The 16,546-nt window shown below is 39.0% G+C and overlaps 1 protein-coding gene and 1 long non-coding RNA gene across 5 annotated transcripts in view; one reads left to right on the top strand and one right to left on the bottom strand.

The window, feature by feature from the left end:
* Positions 1 to 16,546, top strand: part of PTPRK (protein tyrosine phosphatase receptor type K) — a 635,100-nt gene that overhangs the window by 19,410 nt on the left and 599,144 nt on the right. The gene's annotated exons all lie outside the window — the stretch shown is intronic.
* Positions 1 to 16,546, bottom strand: part of LOC129620004 (uncharacterized) — an 88,601-nt gene that overhangs the window by 46,411 nt on the left and 25,644 nt on the right. Inside the window, exon 2 of the long non-coding RNA XR_008698338.1 lies at positions 12,666 to 12,769. This is a non-coding gene — a long non-coding RNA (uncharacterized LOC129620004). The remainder of the gene's footprint in view (positions 1 to 12,665; positions 12,770 to 16,546) is intronic.

Below are 16,546 nucleotides of genomic sequence, written 5' to 3'. Positions count from 1 at the left end.
TATCTGCAGTGACTTTGGAGCCCCCCAAAATAAAGTCTCTCATTGTTTCCCCATTTATTTGCCATGAAGTGATGGGACTGGGTGACATGATCTTAGTTTTCTGAATGTTGAGTTTTAAGCCAATTTTTCACTCTCCTCTTTCACTTTCATCAAGAGGCTCTTTAGTTCTTCTTCACTTTCTGCCATAAGGGTGGTGTCATCTGCATATCTGAGGTTATTGATATTTCTCCCAGCACTCTTGATTCTAGCTTGTGCTTCATTCAGCCCAGCATTTCTCATGATGTAGTCTGCATATAAGTTAAATAAGCAAGGTGACAATATACAGCCTTGATGTACTCCTTTCCCGATTTGGAACCAGTCTGTTTGCTGACCAAAGTCTGTCTAGTCAAAGCTTTGGTTTTTCCAGTAATCATGTATCATGTGAGAGTTGGCCTTTAAAGAAAGCTGAGCGCTGAAGAATTGATGGTGAGAGTTAGACTATAAAGAAAGCTGATGCTGAAGAATTGACACTTTTGAACTGTGGTGTTGGAGAAGACTCTTGAGAGTCCCTTTGACTGCAAGGAGACCCAACCAGTCAATCCTAAAGGAATTCAGTTCTTAATATTCATTGGAAGGACTGATGCTAAAGCTGGAACTCCAATACTTTGGCCACCTGATGCGAAGAACTCACTCGCTGGAAAAGACCCTGATACTGGGAAAGATTGAAGTCAGGAGGAGAAGGGGATGACAGAGGATGAGATGGTTGGATGGCATCACTGACTCGATGGACATGAGTTTGAGGAAGCTCTGGGAGTTGATGATGGACAGGGAAGTCTGGCGTGCTGCAGTCCATGGGGTCACAAAGTGTTGGACAGGACTGAGCGACTGAACTAAACTGAGCGGAGGCCTGGGAATTGCTTGGAGGGCTGTTGTTCACTTCTTAGTGAAGAAAAGTACATAGGGCGGTGCTTTGGATTTCCCACAAGTACATGTTGTTCACTGGAGTATCTATTTAAGATCTTCCCTCTTCTCTGGGCAGTTTACTCACGGCTTGGAGTCTGGACAGTAGTAGATAGAAGCACTCTATCCAACCCCATCACTCATTCATAATTACACCACAAGCTTCTGTGGTTGCCACCACGTTTTAGAAAAATACGTAATTTTATTGAGTGTCTCATGTTGCTTTCAAATATAGTCAAGTAAAGAGGAGGAGAGAAGCGAGTGGCAGGATGTCATATCAGTGTTTATTTTTTCAGGTGCTAATTCCTTGAAAGCAGTGAGGAGTTTCCTTTGAGGAGGAGACTTATAGTTGTTGACATCCTCATCTATTGTTGGGATTACAGCCCTACCAAGCGTTGTCTTTTATGTGAGCAGTGTCAAAAAGGATATATCTATTCTGTACATTATGGCAAGAGACTTAAACTTTAATGACAGCATGACAAAGATAATATCCTTTTGAGGTTGTTAAAATAGGAGATACCAGTCTAAATTATTAGCCCTTTACTTTCAGCAGTACCTTGTTGGGGCAGGCAGCATTTCTGTGTGCATTCATATGCTTGATTAAGATCCCTGTTAGAGCCGGTGAGCAAGGGGCCTCTTCATTCACCAAGATGTCTATGGGCAGAACTTGTATCAGTTCTTTCCTGTTAATTTGGTTAAGTTCACCAAGCATTTAGTACCTGTCCGTTTTGTGTCAGTCAGTGTTTTTAACCCAGAGAGCAAAAAGATGAAAAAGCTGACTACACAAGGATCTAGAGAAGTGAAAGTGAAAGTTACTCAGTTGTGTCCGACTCTTTTCAACCCCATGGACTATACAGTCCATGGAATTCTCCAGGTCAGAATACTGGAGTGAGAGCCTTTCCCTTCTCCAGGAGATCTTCCCAACCCAGGGATTGAACCCAGGTCTCCACATTGCAGGTGGATTCTTTACCAGTTGAGCCACCAGGGAAACCCAAGAATACTGGAGTGGGTAGCCTGTCCCTTCTCCAAAGGATCTTCCTGATCCAGGAATTGAACTAGGGTCTCCTGCATTGCAGGTGGATTCTTTACCAGATGAGTTACCGGGAAGCCCTTAAGATATGATTCAGAGTAGGGGATACAGTGAGAGATGGACAAGGGGAAAGGACAGTCACTTACTCTTGGGGTAATTAGTTAGATCTTTCCGGATCAGAATGACAACCATGGCAAAATTCCCTAAAATGAGCACACAGTGCTCATGGAAAAATGAGGAAGTAGTGGTGTTGATTGTAAATGTTTAACCATGAACTTCCCCCACTCCCAAAAAAGAAAAGAACCCACCAAAGTTACAATTCTAGCATTTGCTGGTTTCTACCTTGTATATAGTCCCCACTATGGCTGATTTCAAATACTACTATGATATTACAGACACAGAGTTGGGAAGAGGTGCATGGGAGCATAGCACTGAATAGTATTTGCACCATACAGATACAGGAGAAAGAAATACCCTTAAAAGATAAATATGGTATTAATAGTAAAGTATAGTAAAATAATTAGGAGGTGAAAAGTTTTAATACTTCTGTTTTAAATATAATTTATTCAAATGTAAGTTTTTATGATTTCATTTTAAATGGCTGTAAGGAACAATTGGCTTGCAAACTTGCTGAAAAATTTAACTGCTAAGTACTGGTATGGGCTTGCTCCAGCATACTACTCAGTGTGTTATAATCTTGGATATAGGTGTGAGGGACACAGTGAGTGACTCCACTTTAATTATGGGGCCTTTATAGAACACTCTTTCCAAACAACATAATTCCATTTTTCATTTTATTTAAAAATTTTTTTTAAATTGGTGGATAATTGCTTAATGATGTTGTGTTGGTTTCTGTTGTACAATGTCATGAATCAGCCATGTGAAAGTGTTAGACACTCAGTCATGTCTGACTCTTTGTGACCCCATGGACTGTAACCAGCCAGGCTCCCCTGTCCATGGAATTTTCCAGGCAAGAATACATGTATCCCCTCCTTCTTGAGCCTCCCTCCCACCCCCGATCCCACCCCTCTAGGTCATCACAGAGCACCGGGCTGAGTTCCCTGTGTTACATAGCGGCTTCCCGCTAGCTGGCTGTTTAACACATGGTAATGTATATATGTCTGTGCTACTCTCCCAGTTCATCTCACACCCTTCTTCCCCTGCTGTGCCCACAAGTCTGTTCTCTACATGCATCTCTATTTCTGCCCTGCACACAGGTTCATCAGTATCATTTGTCTATATTCCATATATATGCGTTAATATGTGATATTTGTTTTTCTCTTTCCCAAACTAGAATTTAGTGTGAGAAAGACTAGTCCATCTTGAAACCCTTTTAGTGAGGATTTGGTTATCAACACGGTTTAGGTTCCTGAATATAAAATGCTGATGTCAGAGGCTTTGGAATGTCCACTGTGGAGCCTAATTTCAGGAAGAGTCCTGAGAAGACTGTGTTTCTGCTTAACTCAAGTTCCCTTACTGTCCAGGGTACACATCTTTAGTGGTAGGTGTTGGTGTCAGTTCAGACTCTTCTTAAGAGACTGTTGCTGCTGCTGCTGCTAAGTCGCTTCAGTCGTGTCCGACTCTGTGCGACCCCATAGACGGCAGCCCACCAGGCTCCCCCGTCCCTGGGATTCTCCAGGCAAGAACACTGGAGTGGGTTGCCATTTCCTTCTCCAATGCATGAAGGTGAAAAGCGAAAGTGAAGAAACTGTTAGAGCCCTGCTAATCTACTTAAAGAGTGAGCTTTTCAATGCCTTTGAATTATGTACATTTTCATGCTAAGCACAATCTTTTCCAGAATATTACACAGTAGGTAGTGGGTTTCCAGCCACTATGGCTTGAAAATTATTATATAATCCTGGTAATAACACACTGCTTGTGGCCTCTCCAGCAATTGTGTTACTCAGAAATATTTGGAGAATAAATATCAGGGACAGTGAATGGATTTGTATCACATTCTGCTGTACATTGTTGCTTTGGTAAATTTTTTTTAATGTATATAAAATTAACATCTACAAAATCTATCTTTTTATATAAAATATATATCTGTTAATTTATTTGAGGTCTCGGTTTAATGATCTTTTGTTATTATTATTTCTTATTGAATTATATAGTTTAGCTTAAGTTACTTTTCTGGTTCTTTGATATAAACATTTTTTCATTAAATTAATTTCTACCAGTGTCACACAAATGAAATGTTTTAACACATGCTCTTTTATATTTATTTCTATAAGCAAGAATATTCCATGTTCTAAAAAATGTCCCCTAGGTTAATCCTGCTAAATGAAAATTCCTGCGCATTCCTGTCTGCTTTTGTTAGGCTCTGCCCACAATGAATTTAGTGTTTAAAAGTAAGATATTTATACTTTAGAGTACATTGCAAGGTATTTTTTATGACATTGGCAGATCGTGAATATATTGTGTATATATATATATATATATATTTTTTTTTTCTTTTGGTGGGACACTGTGTATGTTTGTATGTGTGTGAGTTTTGATTGAGTTTTGTAATATATAGCAAAGTACCAACAGTGCCCAAGTGACTTATTTTGGCAAAATTGATTTCTCTCTGTACATCTTATCTAATATCTTTCATCTCATATCTGGGGAAAATCTATCTTCCCTCCTATAGGACAATTTCAAGAACTTGGAAGCATTCCAAACTTAACAATTTGAAACTAATAACAAAATTCTTCCAGTCTGTTCAGAAGAAAATACAAATTTTAATTCTTCTCAATTAGTAGTCTCTCATTCTTGAAAAAACAAAGTGAGAAAAAAGAGACAAATATTATTCAGTATTATAAATGTGTACAGGTATACCTCAGATACTATCCATTTGCTTCCAAATGTCTGCAATAAACTCAACAGTGAAATAGAGAATCACATGAATTTTTTTGTTGCTCAATGCATATAAAAGTTATGTTTATACTATACTGGAGTCTATTAAGTGTGCAGTAGCAGCATGTCTAAAAAAACAGTGTACATACCTTAATTAACAAATATTTGATTGCTAAAAAATTCTGATCATCTTCTGAACCTTCGGTGAGCTTCAGTGATGTAGTAGTAACATCAAAGATCACTGATCCCAGATCATCATACATATAATAATAATGAAAAAAAATTGGAAATATTATGAGAATTACCAAAATGTGACACAATGGCATGAAGTAAGTAAATACTGTTGGAAAATGGCGCTGAAAGATTTGCTCAATACAGCATTGTCAGAAACCTTTAGGTTGTAAAAAAAACTCAATATCTGACAAGTACAGTAAAGTGTAGTAAAATAAGTTATGCCTATAGTACATAATTGAAACTTTGCTTTTTGCACTTACAGGGTCATAGAAAAGAGGCATATGTTAATATAAACTCTCAGGGATTTACTTTATAAAATCAATTTATGCTGTATGACCTGGGATCAGTAGACTTTAAACTCAATCTCTTATCTTTATGCCTAGAATACTCTAACAATTAATTGTTATTCACAAAGATGACTGACTTAGCTGTATAATCAAAGATTTAATTATGCTAGATATATTGCAATTCAGAAGGTTGGAAAGCTTACCACTAGTGGTCACGGTGATTCATGGTGATTAAAATTAAAGACTCCCTCGCCTCCTAATTCTGAGTTAACCACATGACTGTATAACTTGGGACAACTCATTTCACAGCATCTGTTTTTGAGAGACAACTTCCACTTTGTTATTTTATATCTCAACACTGTTTATGCAGCAGGGCCTGATAAAGATCTGTAATTCATTTCTCCCTGTATTTAGCCACTTTTTCAATGAAGCCTGATGACGTGACACAACAATTTTTATCTGAGCATCAGGAATTTACCTGATTCTGTGTCAGTAACTGAAGCCTTTGCTGTGTATTTCTCCGGGCTGTTTATGTGTCCAGTCTAGATTTTGATTTCGAGGGCAAAAAAAAGAGCCGTTTTAATGTTTTAGGTCCATTAACCTAGGATGACATTTATAGGAAGTATTATTTTCAATAACTAATATTTAGTGTTTAGAGCTAAGAACTTTATTATAAGCCTCAGCTCAGTAGTTTCAAAATGCACGTAACCGCTCATTTTGTAAGTACCAAATTCAATGTAGTTGGTAGCAACCAGTGTCTTACATAATAAAGTAGAAGCGAATATAACAACTATAGTAAAAATAAGCATGCATCTCATAGAGGAAGTATTGTTTCATGAAACTTTGGTTTTAATTAAATAGATTTATTTATCTTTATGTTTCTGTGTATAATATGAGAGACCAAAAAAATTGGGAAAGCCTCTACATTTTTTTCATATAATGCTCACTACAATCCTGTGAAGTAATGCAAAGTCTGTGATGCGTCTGAGGTCAAGCGTTTATAAACTCCAGGGTCATTCTTTAGCTGTTATGTTCTAGCACTTCTAGTTGATTGCAAGAGCACAGGTTTTGCTTAATTTGGTAAATTACTGATTTAACTTACCTGGGCCTCTTCCCTTGTCCTCCCTTTGGGAATAATGCCACCACTGCCACCGTAACTCTTTAAGGGTTGAAAGTGTCAAATAAGGTAATTTATATAAATATGCTTTTTTAACCTTAAAGGAGCTACAAAATAAGGTATTATTATTACTTCGGTAACTTGCTCTCTGGCTCTTCAAACGCTTATTTGACTGCCAGGTTTGACTAGAGATGATTGGATTTGAGTGCCTTTTAAAGTAGTCTACAATTCATTGTTTCGAGTTGAGATCATTCCTGTTGAGTACTTTTTATAGTTTTTTGACAAGATGTTGTGAATAAAGTAGCTATGATGTTTATTTACCATTTCTTTTCCTATTTTGGCATTACTCTATATAAAACAACAGAAGGCAAATAAACTTTGGACATACCTATACAAGCTCATTATCCACATTTGTCTTCAAATAAGCCTGCATCTTGGTTTTAAAGGAAAAATAACACTGTGCAAATAAAACTTGATTTTCAACAAAAGTTTTAAATACCAATGGGTGATAGTCAGTGGAAGATCTAAAAAGTTCTAAAAGAAAGATGTCTACGACCTATAGAAATACAACAGCAATGGAACAGAAAGCAAATGTAAAACCTCTAATTGATAGTAAAACTTTTGAGTGGAGGTGTTTTAATAAATAAAAGTAGCCAGTAAAGTAGCTAGTTGTCTCCTGCCTGTCTCCCCTCCTTCTGTCTCCATCTCTTTCTTTTTCACTCTTTTTCTTTTTCTCACTCTCTCCTCCAAGTCTTCTGTCTTCCTATCTATGTGGCCCTCTGATCAAACTTCTTATTAAGATGTATATTTTTGTTGTTTAGTTGCTAAGTTGCGTCTGACTCTTGTGACCCCAACGACTGTAGCCTGTCAGGCTCCTCTGTCCATGGGATTCTCCAGGCAAGGATATTGGAGTGGGTTGCCATTTCCTTCTCTAGGGGACCTTCCCTTCCCAGGGATTGAACCTGAGTCACCTGCATTAGCAGGGGGGTTCTTTTTTACTTTGTATTTACCTTGTGGCCTAATTTTAGGATATAATGATAAAAACTTACATATTTGACATTTTACACATCAGTATGGAATAACCTCATAACAGTATACATTCAGAGCCTTAGACTTATGTACATTATCGTCCTTAAACAGATTTCTCAGTGTTTGGAGGAACCGGCAGATATCTGGACAGAGGAGCATTCATGCTTCTCTTCTCTGCAGTCCCTTAGTCTAGTATTAACTAAAAGAATAGGAGGATATTGGGATGCAAATTAGCCAGAGGATGGCTCTTTGCCAAGTGTTGTTTATTGAATTGAGTAAACATCTCCTGAGTGGGTTGGAGGGAGGTGTTAGTTTAAGTGCACAGGAGGAGCCCCCATACTCCAAGTGCTGAGCTTTCTCAAAGAAATACCCTAAATGTACATTCCTGGGCTCCTGAAGGGAGGGGCAAGCCTTCCAGAACTGTCCTTAAATTGGAAGTTGGGATCCTTCGAATGTAAGTGTGGCTATGATTTATCTTTTTACAAATTGAGAAAAAGAAAATTTTAAGGAAATAGGATAACTGCAGTTGCAGGGGATTTATTTACAGTTCCTAAGATAACTAATTGTTTTACTTTCTCACACTTCAGCTATAAACAGTATGCTAATAGCCAAGTACCCATACCTATTCATGAGAAAAATCCTCTAGAGAACTTAGGCTAGTCAACATGTTAAAAAACAGTTATAAAAAATACTTCAAAGTCTAAAGAAAAGTTTCTTTTTTTTCTTTTGGCTGTGCCATAGGTCATTTGGGATCTTAGTTCCCCAACCAGGAATTGAACCCACACCCCCTGCATTGAGAGTGCAGAGCTTAACCACTGGAACGCCAGAGAAGTCACCAAATTTTTTTCTGAAGTATTCAGCAATTCATATTTTAAAATGATTATTCACAAAGTCCCCTCACACCACATCCAGTTGCTGAGATTTTACTCTTGAGTTAGTTAGATCTGAAAGAAGCTGAAGCTCCAATACTTTGGCCACCTGATACTAAGAACTGACTCACTGGAAAAGACCCTGATGCTGGGAAAGATCGAAGGCAGGAGGAGACGGGGACGACAGAGGATGAGATGATTGGATGGCATCTCTGACTCGATGGATATGAGTTTGAGCAAACTCCGGGAGTTGGTGATAGACAGGGAAGCCTGGCGTGCTGCATGCAGTCCGTGGGGCTGCAAAAAGTCGGGTGCGTCTGAACTGAACTGAACTGATAGAAAGGGAGGATTGAGTTAGATTTGATAGAAAGGGAGGGGAAAAAAGTCTTATGATAAGTGACCATCACTTAAGCTTTGGGTTTAAACTAATAGAAGAGGGCTCATCAAAATACGCATGAATTCATCCTGCGAGAGAATGTGTAATAAGAGTGATAGGATAATGAGAAATAAAGGACAGGAAATGGAAGGATTCAGTTAAAACAAGAAAGCCATAGGATTTAAGCCTATGACTCTCATTTTTTATGTTACTTGGTTAAGTGTGAAATTTTACATTTACTTGTTTCAAAGCAAGATAAAAATCTCAAGTATTTAGAGCAATTTTATTTCTGTCTACTTTGTGGTAAAAGTTTTATTTTTTTGATGTATAGCCAGGGATTATTAAGTTAAAAAATATTTAAAAAGGCATTCACTTTAACTCCTTCCCTGGCAGCTTAAAGCTATTAAGATTAATGTCCTGTTATTGATTAGCACTTACATGTTTATTTGGTACCTCTGAGGTGAAAATTTACTTGACTGCTGATAGCTAGAATAGTCATCTCCAATTTTGACAATTACTATAAGGCAATTTTATAAGTGATTAGTCCCATGCTGTTGTGTGTGTGGGAGGGATATAGCATAGGGTTATTTTGTTACCCTTTTGGGATATTATCCTTTTTAGTTTATAAGTAATCTAATATTTGTTACCTTTAATGTTTTACTGATTCAAGTCATGCTGGCCTTCTTTAGTTTACTGTGATGCCAAGCATTATAAACATATTCTGAGTAAAAATTTCTGAGGGGAACTATCTTCTCCATTTATAAAGAATTTTTTTTAATAATATGAGAGCAATTCCACTAGCCACAGCTGAAAATATCATGTTACATTATCATTAGCTCATTATCCTACCTTGCGTAACATTTATTTAAAAACAGAGTTAGTTTATACAGTGTTTATTTGTTTAGAAGATTTTGAATTTCATAGGATAATAATAATTTTAAAGGCTGTGTAAGTGTTACTAGTGGTCAAGCTAAAGAAAATGACATTATTTCAAATATTGCTGCTTTAGGATCTTCTGGAGAAGGCAACGGCACCCCACTCCAGTACTCTTGCCTGGAAAATCCCATGGACAGAGGAGCCTGGTAGGCTGCAGTCCATGGGATCGCTAAGAGTCAGACACGACTGAGCGACTTCACTTTCACTTTTCACTTTCATGTATTGGAGAAGGAAATGGCAACCCACTCCAGTGTTCTTGCCTGGAGAATCCCAGGGATGGGGGAGCCTGGTGGGCTGCCGTCTATGGGGTCGCACAGAGTCGGACACGACTGAAGTGACTTAGCAGCAGCAGCAGCAGCAGCAGCAGTAGCAACAGGATCTTATAGGACAAGGCTATGTAAGGATTAAATCTGGACTTGGTCTCAAAACCCCAAATATATTTCATTTTGACTTTGATATTTTATATTAAGAATAGTAATTTATTAAGTACTAATTATGTGTATAGCATTTAGTTAGAAACTGTCAAGCAAAGTATATGATAAATTTCTTACTAGATGAAGTATATAACAATCATAGGAAGACTTACAATATTCCTTGTTTTCTACTTCACTACTGGATAGGATTTTATGACTAGCTTCCTCTCTGTCTGACCTACTTTTCATCCTGAGGACTTAAGAAAATGTTTTTGTTTTTCCAGCCATCAATATTACTGGAATCTAAGATGAGACTTCCTTATTAGGCCTATTTCTCCCAAGCTTTTGGAGGACTCTCCATGAATCTTTAAATAGACATTGAACATTTTCACTGTGGCATGTTTTAGGGACTGAGGACATGGTCCTTTACATCATGGACCTTTCATCATGGTCCTTATAGTCTAGGGTAGACTGATGTTAAACAGACTTATAAATTGTTAAGTAACCATAAGGTTGTTAAGTTCTATAAAGCAGGGGTTCCCAGCTTCCTGGATCTAATGCCTGATGATCTGAGGTGGAGCTGATGTAATAGTAACAGAAATAAAGTGAACAATAAGTGTAATGTACTTGAATCATCCTGAGACCATCTCAACCATCCCTCTTCTCCTCCCACCCCCCACACTGCCACACCACGCCCCTCAGTCTGTGGAAAAATAAGTCCTCCATGAAACTGGTCCCTGGTACCAAAAAAACATTTGGGACCACTGCTGTAAAGAATTGTAGGGAGAAATATAAGGAGAAGTTCTCTCAGGAATACTGCCCTTGCCTTGGAGTCATTGAGAACCCAATAGTGAACAGGAATTCTTGACTTGAAGAAAGCTGGATGAAAGATACCAAGTACAGAGCACAGTCTGCATGAAGTCATGGAGACTGGAGAGAAGATGGCATTTTGCAGCAGCTGGCAGAAGCCCACTATGGTTGGAGGGGAGACTGTAAAGAGGAGCTTGGCTCTAAGAAGTTGTGAGGATTTTCTTGTAAGGAAAAAGGGAAACCAAAGTGGGAGAAAGACATGATCAGATTTTCATTTTATAAGGATCGTTGTGAGCACAGGTGTGAAAAATGGTTTGGATAGGACAAACGGATTTGGGGGAGACAAGTTAGGAGGAAATTCTTGTAATCTCAGGAATGATAGTGGTCTAGTTGTAGGTATGGTGGGAGAATAGATAGGTAGGAACAGTTAACATTTACTGATAGATTTGTGGGGACTTAGAGGGAAGGATAGAGAAGGCAATGGCACCCCACTCTAGTACTCTTGCCTGGAAAATCCCATGGATGGAGGAGCCTGGTAGGCTCTAGTCCATGGGGTCGCTAAGAGTCGGGCACGACTGAGTGGCTTCACTTTCACTTTTCACTTTCATGCATTGGAGAAGGAAATGGCAACCCACTCCAGTGTTCTTGCCTGGAGAATCCCAGGGACGGGGGAGCCTCGTGGGCTGCCGTCTATGGGGTCGCACAGAGTCAGACACGACTGAAGCGACTTAGCAGCAGCAGCAGTAGAGGGAAGGATGAGAGATGGTGCCCAAGCACCTGATTTGAACTGTAACATTTACCAAGACAGTAAACTTTAAAGTTGGATATTTTGGATCTTTGCCTCCCAGAAAATTTAAAAACAAATTTGCATGTTACTTTCCCCCGGCATAATTCTGTTTTATGCATCATGACTGCATATTCTTTTCAATATTGTTTCCCTTTCTACTATGGTTTAAGGTATATGTGTTAGTATATGTGCATGTGTGTATGTTGAAAACTTAGTCATTAAAAATTACCCCTTTCAGTTCCAAACAGCTGGTTCCTTACCCCTGCATGGGGAGATGTTGATTCTCTCTCCTTTATACTTTAGCTTCCTTGAGAGATAACCTTGACTCTTTCTGAAGTTCTTCCTTTGTTACCTTTCTCTTTCTTAGAGCATATGCAAACACATAGAGATGTCTATGTATGCCCCAACCCATCCACACATACACAATTTCTTTTAGATTGCATGGAGTTGGTATATAATAAGATATGGAAAAGGAAGAAAACTTAAAAAAAAAAATTGTTTCCTCTAATGAGTTGTCTTAGAAAATGCACACATACTAGAAGGCTGAGAACTGAGAATTGGTTTTTTTTTTTTGAGGGGAGGCAATAGCAAAGATTTTGTTATATAAATAAATATATAGTACCATTTGGCTGCTTACTAAAGTCAGAAAAATAGGAGTTCAACTCTTATTTTTCCCCACATACTTTCAGGGCATTATAACAGCTTTAATGTGAATTGTAAAGTGTAGGAGGTAGACTCTAATTCCCTTTCACACACGTAAATCAAGTTTCAGGTTCTTTCGGAAATGTTTACTAGAAAACATCATGGGCAGACTTTAAAATGCTTTTGGATTGCATGACGGCATGGTGCCGCTTCGATTGAAGGCTTGTAATATTTTATTTTCTTTCCCAAAGAGTCAAGATAAATCCTGTAAACGTTTTTTCTTGTTTTGTTGTTTCTGTTGTACCATTGTATTTGGCGCTAACCTTTTACCCCCCAGGAAACAAAAGTGTTTTCTTACTCTGGGTGCCTGCTGAGTCCTCCAGCTGTTGGGCAGTGGTTTCAAAGCTGTTCCTTATTTACACACTGTAATTTTGGCTTGTCAGAAAACTTCCCGAGTCTTGTCTGCAGAGTAATAATATGAACAGTAAAGGATGTGTTTTGAAGGGGAAATCTCTGTCAAAACTTACTAGAATGCAGCTTGTTTTATATTTAACACAAAATCTCATATAATTAAATTATTTTGTTGTTGTTGTTTAGTTGCTAAGTTGTGTCCAACTCTTTGTGACCCCATGAACTATAGCTCGCCAGACTCCTTTGTCCATGGGATTTCCCAGACAAGAATACTGGAGTGGGTTGCCCTTTCTTTCTCTAGGGGATCTCCTGACCCAGAACCCGGGTCTCCTGCATTGGTAGGCAGATTCTTTACCCCAGAGACACCAGGGAAGGCACATAATTAGATTATTGTATGCTTTTAACAAACTGGTCATGATGAAATTCAACATAAAATCTAGTCTACAAAAACTCAAGCAAATTAATGAATAGCCTGTTCTAGTATCTACTCCTTATCCCTTCACCATTAACAGGAAACATGTTAAACCATGAGTATATGCTAGGCACTGTTTTGGGGTCTATTTAGACTCTGTCCTCCAGGAACTTCAGTCTGTTGAAGGAAATAGACATGTAGAGAAATATACTAACCCTTTTAGGAATGAAATGCTGAGAGAGGACAGATTGGAGAGAAACTGGCTTTCCCTGGAAAAGTCGAGAAATGTGTCACAGATGAGGGAACAGTTGTGTTAAGTCTTACTCTTGGAATTTCCAGATGAAGAGCAGGGGAGTGGCTTAAATATTTACAGTGTACCAGTTTGATAAATTTGATTATCGTGTTAGGTCTTGGCATTGTGAGAACATACTGAAGAGACAAATGACTCTATTGAGGAGTGGATGGATGGATGGAGTTTACCTAGTAAGTGATAGCAGTTTTGAGATCTAAAGATGTGCAGGAATTAGAAGGATAAGACAGAGCCAAGTAGGATTTTCTAGGCACAGGGAGTAGCCTGTGAAGAGGCCAGAGATAAAGCAGTAAGAACTGCATCTGGTGTTTTGAAGACAGAGATGAATGTGGCGGTTTGTGGGGGCTACAGTGAGTCAGAAAACTCTTGGGTCTTGTTCCAAGGGGTATTGGAGACAACCTCATGCATTGAAGGATTTTAGGCAGGGGAGCGATAGGATCAGACTCCTGCAATAAAATGACTATGTTAAATTCATTTAAAAAATTGGGAACATTGTGAGTCAATTCACAGGGGACGCTTTATCACCTAGAACTCTTCCTGTCTTGATGCTCAATGCTTAGGCTTTTAGTCAGTTATGCTCCCGGCACTTAGGCTTTAGTTAGCTTTTGTCATCCTTTGTGCGTGATAATTTTGGCTACCCTTGTCCTTTCTGCTATCAGCCATTCTCTTCCATATTCATCATGTTTGTGGTAGACAGAGCCCTGGCCAGGATGAAGGGCAATTGAGAAAGTAATAAGATAATGAATTATATATTAATATAAGCCTAATGTATAAGTTGGTGGTACGTTTCAGTGTTCACATGAGTACTTGAGTCTGTCTAAATTAATCTGATGTTCTCATCACTGTTTTCCAGCTCAAGAATCAAATGCAGGCAAAATAATTGGAAATTATTGGTATAATCCAAACTACATTACAGTTGTCAAGTGTGGTTACATGGGAGCCAGGCTGCTTTTGTGTGCTTCCTCATAAACTTTCTTTCCGTATTCTTTATCAGCACATAATCCTGAGACACAAAAATCCATTGTGTCCCACTGGGAATATGAGAAAATCAAACCTATATGTTGGCTTTGCTCTCATTTTGCTCCTGGTTAGGAACTACTAACATTTCTATATTAATCACCCTGGTTTTGAATTGAGATAAATGTTTTCAGCAAGATGTGTCCTACATTTTCCTCAAATATATCACTGTACCCATACAAGATTATTTTAAATACAGATTACAAATAGATGTCTGTTTTCATGCGCCTGATGCTATGCTTTGTGGGTACTTGTTAGAAATGTTAATTTGATAGATATTAGCCTAATATTTCGGAGAAGGCAATGGCAACCCACTCTAGTACCCTTGCCTGGAAAATCCCATGGACGGAGGGGTCTGGTGGACTGCAGTCCATGGGGTCGCTAGGAGTCGGACACAACTGAGCGACTTCACTTTCACTTTTCACTTTCATGCATTGGAGAAGGAAATGGCAACCCACTCCAGTATTCTTGCCTGGAGAATCCCAGGGACAGGGGAGCCTGGTGGGCTGCCATCTGTGGGGTCGCACAGAGTCGGACATGACTGAAGCGACTTAGCAGCAGCAGCGGCAGCCTAATATTTAAGTATGTACATACCACTTCCCCATTTGCCAGATATTTTATATAAGCTAACACATTTTATCTTCACTGCATCATATGCTGCTAAATCACTTCAGTTGTGTCCAACTCTGTGCGACCCCACAGATGGCAGCCCACCAGGCTCCCCCATCCCTGGGATTCTCCAGGCAAGAACACTGGAGTGGGTTGCCATTTCCTTCTCCAACGCATGAAAGTGAAAAGTGAAAGCAAAGTCACTCAGTCGTATCCAACTCTTGGCGACCCCATGGACTGTAGCCTATCAGGCTCCTCCGTCCATGGGATTTTCCAGGCAAGAGTACTGGAGTGGGGTGCCATTTCCTTCTCCACATCATATGAGGAAGGTATTATTGTTATACACTCTTAAGAAGTGAATCCTGGTCGCCCTCCCCCATTCATGTTGAAGTCCTAACCCTTAATTTGACCATATTTGAAGGTAGAACCTTTAATGAGCTGATTAAAGATAAAAGAGGTCATAAGGATGGGGCCCTAATCCAATAGGACTGGTGTCCTTACAAGAAGAGAAAGACACCAGGGATGCGGACGCACACAGAAAAAGCCACTTGAGGACACAGGAGAAGGCAGCCATCCGCCAACCAAGGGGTGACACCTCAGGAGAACCTTGCTATCACTCTGATCTTGGACTTCCAGCTTCCAGAACTTCAAGAAGATAAATATGTTGTTTAGGTCATCTAGTATGTGGTGTATTGTAATGGTGGCCCTTACATGTTAACACACAGATTTTTGCATATGAAGAAATAGAGGCACAGATAAATTAAACAACTGACTCAAGGTCATACAGCTAGAAAATTACCTAGTCAGGGTTCATGGGAAGTGTGATTATTTAATCAGTGTGGTTAACCACTATGCTGTACTGGTTCTCAAGCAGACAGAGCCTCCCACTGCCTGGGCCTGGCTTGTGTGACTCCATCCTGCCTCTGGCATTTTCCCTTCCCTCCTTTCCTCTGCCTAGCTCTTTGCTTTCTAGCGCACAGTATCCATGACATGTTTGCTTTGGGCCGTACTGTACAGGAATGATAGATCTGCAGAATCCCTTACTTTTATCATGGTTAGTAATTTGTGTGGCTCAAGCAATTTCATGGTTCAGAATGAGCAGGGTCAGCAATACTGTTGACATTTTTCTCGTCATGCATTAACTTTTCAAATGATAGCAAAGCTCACCTTCATTTCCTCCCCCCAGCATTAGTCTCATTGTTTCTATTACAGGATGTCTTCATACTATATCCTTGCCATCTTTTGGAAAGGAATTTCTTTCCAAGGACAAGAGGGAATGGGAGAAATTAGAGGAGAATTTGTTTGAATTAAAGTGTCCATGTTAATACCCAAGACTGGTCTAACTGATTAATTGAGCACCTTTTAATTATTTTAAAGTATGTTTAAAATAAAAATATTTTGAAGTATTTAAAGTACTTTTGTTTAAAGTAAACAAAAGTAAGCATATGTTAACATGTTGCATGTTTTAAAATGGTCTTTA

Source organism: Bubalus kerabau, chromosome 9 (assembly GCF_029407905.1).
Source record: "Bubalus kerabau isolate K-KA32 ecotype Philippines breed swamp buffalo chromosome 9, PCC_UOA_SB_1v2, whole genome shotgun sequence".
Lineage (NCBI taxonomy): Eukaryota > Metazoa > Chordata > Mammalia > Artiodactyla > Bovidae > Bubalus > Bubalus kerabau.
Note: the sequence above shows the minus strand (reverse complement) of the source record. Positions and strands in the feature narration are given on the sequence as shown.